Here is a 3,135-nt window from a genome sequence, read left to right as displayed (position 1 = left end):
AAGATAACTGGTTGGACGATGGATGGGTAATTAATATCGTTTCAATCTGACAGACAGCACTTTATTAAACTAGCAATAAAATATCACCTTTCTATCCCAGCAGGTCCTTCATATAGAAGCTTAAATAAATCCCTGAAGGTGCAGTTTTCAGTGAAGCATTTAAACGCAGGTGCTGCTCGAGGAATCAGCTTCATGCATCAGTTATAACAGCGTTACGGTAATGCACCGCTGCAAAAGTACAGACACGGAGCGGCCAATGCATCTTACGTAAATCGGTAATAACCAATTACCGCAATCGCAGGCATAGTCAGAGCGCAGATATGAATGACTGGAACTGCTAGTTTATCAAACACGGCGGCACTTAGTGCTCGTCTAGCCGAATCAGGTCGTTTCGAATGACATTTTAGTGATTTAGTGATAAGGAGCTGATATGACAAGATTGCCATTTGATAGGTACATAAATCAATCCTACTTTCGACTCCGTTGTAACGCATGTTGTATATTTCAGTTGCGTTAGTATGGCTTAAGTTTATTCAGTTTACTGGATTCTCTGCACTTTAATGAAGTTATATGTGTATTGTTATATAACTGTACATCATTGTTAGTTACTGCTATCCGCTGTAAAGGTAGATACAGGTGCAAGACTTTGCAATAACGACCTAAAAGCAGTTGTTATGATTCCAGGGAACGCGGCTGATTTTTAGAGTCTATACATCATGAAGAAACGGCGATCGTGTGAGAAAGACTTATTCTGTACGGATGACAGGGCCAGCATTTCGGACCCAAGGGAAAGGCTATTGTGCATCGGAAAGAGACAAAATCATATCATTATATAGAAAACTCGTCGTAGTATTTAAAAACCAAGTAACTAACACTGTTATTAAGTGCGGACTTTAAATCAAGTGGTCGCGGTCGTTTTTATTTGCATAAAACTTTAAACGTGATCTTGAAAATATAACGCTTGCAACAAACATCCATGCATAGTGTGTTACTGCGAATGAAAATACGCGGGTCACAATTTATGATCCAAGTGTATAATGGTAAATAATTAAATAAATAAAACCGCAGGCTTTCACATCGAGTGCACCCCAATAACGTTTCATTGAAATGTCCATGTTATGTACGCCGGGCACTGATGGATGCAGGCCTAGCGATCTCTATAACAATGCCAAGCAAAGAATGTCACTGATTTACCAAAGCGGTCAGTTTTCGGGGATCCTGCGGCAGCTGGGAGAAGAAGAATCGGGCAGGTTTCAGAATCGGCGAGCGCTCGGATAAAAGGCACCGATTTCCCAGCCGCGCTTTTCTTTTCGGAACCAGCAGAAGTGCCCTCCGCACCATCCTCGGCGCTAGGACACGCCGGCCACTTTATTACCCTAAAACAGGGAGCATACACCGATCTTCAAAGCCAAACTTACCTTGCCGATTTTCGCTTAACTGCTTCTCAAACTCATCGAAATCGGACATTTTTCAGTCCGTACTAAAGACGTATTGCAAAATAAGCAGAGGTCCAACAGTAGGCCTTTGAATGGGCTACAGGCTGCATTGGGTTCTGCTGCTTTTTCTTCCGAGTCGCCTGCCCCTCCTCCCCCGAAGTCATCGGCTCTTCCTCGGTTGTATCACACACAGGTTCGGAAACATTCGATGCGCATTACCGTCCCCTCCTGCACTGGAGGGTTAAGGACAACGTGATTATATCGAACCAAAATTGAAATGTGCAAGTTGACTTTCCTAGTTATACGTCTTCATTTTTATTCTGGGTTTAACAACCATGAGTTTATGACGTATTTTACATGATTAGTTGGCGACTGGACCTTATTGTTTATATCTCTTATTAAGGATCCATCCATCCATACATCAATTATCAAAACCACACACTTACAATCCGAGTCTAGTTTCATATGCTGCGCTGCTGAGCGACCCGCAGAATATTATGCATGAGTACAAGTCACAAGCCCCGTTTCCACTAACACGGGGCCGGTTCTAGCTTGGTGCCTTTTGAGACCGAGGCAAAAAGATGCAGACTCTCCCCGTCGGGGAATCGAACCCCGGTCTCCCGCGTGACAGGCGGGGATACTCACCACTATACTAACGAGGAGATGTACGCGCACTACTTTTACATCTTCAAGATAAACAGCGGATGACTACTAACATTTGCGAGTAATCAATGACTGAGCTTCATGTCATGACCATGGTGCTCAAGAGAAGAAAAAATACATAATGTACGTCCACTGATACCAGAACAACCATATAGCTTTATACTAAGACGATGATTAAACGGAAAATTCCTTTACAAAACACTGCCACAAAATCATAGTTTCGCAATATTACATCGTGCAACGGGACACAGTGTAAGTACGTGAAGTCGGTAATTAAATCAAGAAAAAAAAGTGAGAGGAAAAGAATACTTTTCTATTATCATATTTTTCTAACTGGCCAAACTGAGTCATATTTTGATTATACACACTAACAGAAAAACAGTGCAAATCTCCGGTAGTCCGTTTCACTTGCGCTCCGCTATGGGGCAGTAACAAGCAGAGCTTAAGTGTGGAAGGAAAAAAAAAACACAGGACAGCATCAATCCCAACTTCACAAACGCCGGAGATCGAGATGCTGTAAGCATGACAATTAACATCTTTATCCAAGGGAACAGCTGCAAGACACAGATGCCGCGCCTAACAAAGGTAGGATCGATTCCGAAGTTCAGGCATTTACAGACGCGGACTCTTCTGGAGTTGATTTTTTTCGGGAGATACGCATCAACTTCAAAAGTATGAACCGCATTATATCTATATCTGTTATGACGTTGTAGCTATTGATACTGATGCATCACAAAAATAATTTAAATGTTTTTTCATTCTGACATATGTTCGTTCGGACGAGGATTTTATTATATGAGATAAGTTTTAAATGAAAACTTTTTTTAATCTATATGATTAATTCTCGAATCTAAGCCAGACTTCACATAAATCATTCATTCATAAATATAATGGAACATACAACATCCAGGTATCCATGAAATTTATGATCAGGCTATACGTTTGTGATAACAACAAAACAACACAACATGTATATTTACAATATATGGGCCTATTGTTTAATATTGCCTCCAAATTATAGCCAGACAATAACGCA

General features: G+C 41.1%; 1 non-coding gene across 1 annotated transcript; it reads right to left on the bottom strand.

Annotated features, from left to right (window-relative positions):
* Positions 1–2,026: 2,026 nt before the first annotated feature.
* trnad-guc (transfer RNA aspartic acid (anticodon GUC)) lies at positions 2,027–2,098 on the bottom strand. The gene has a single exon. It is a non-coding gene; the product is annotated as a tRNA-Asp (tRNA).
* Positions 2,099–3,135: the final 1,037 nt, after the last annotated feature.

Source organism: Brienomyrus brachyistius, unplaced genomic scaffold (genome assembly GCF_023856365.1).
Source record: "Brienomyrus brachyistius isolate T26 unplaced genomic scaffold, BBRACH_0.4 scaffold617, whole genome shotgun sequence".
In the NCBI taxonomy this organism is placed as follows: domain Eukaryota; kingdom Metazoa; phylum Chordata; class Actinopteri; order Osteoglossiformes; family Mormyridae; genus Brienomyrus; species Brienomyrus brachyistius.
Note: the sequence above shows the minus strand (reverse complement) of the source record. Positions and strands in the feature narration are given on the sequence as shown.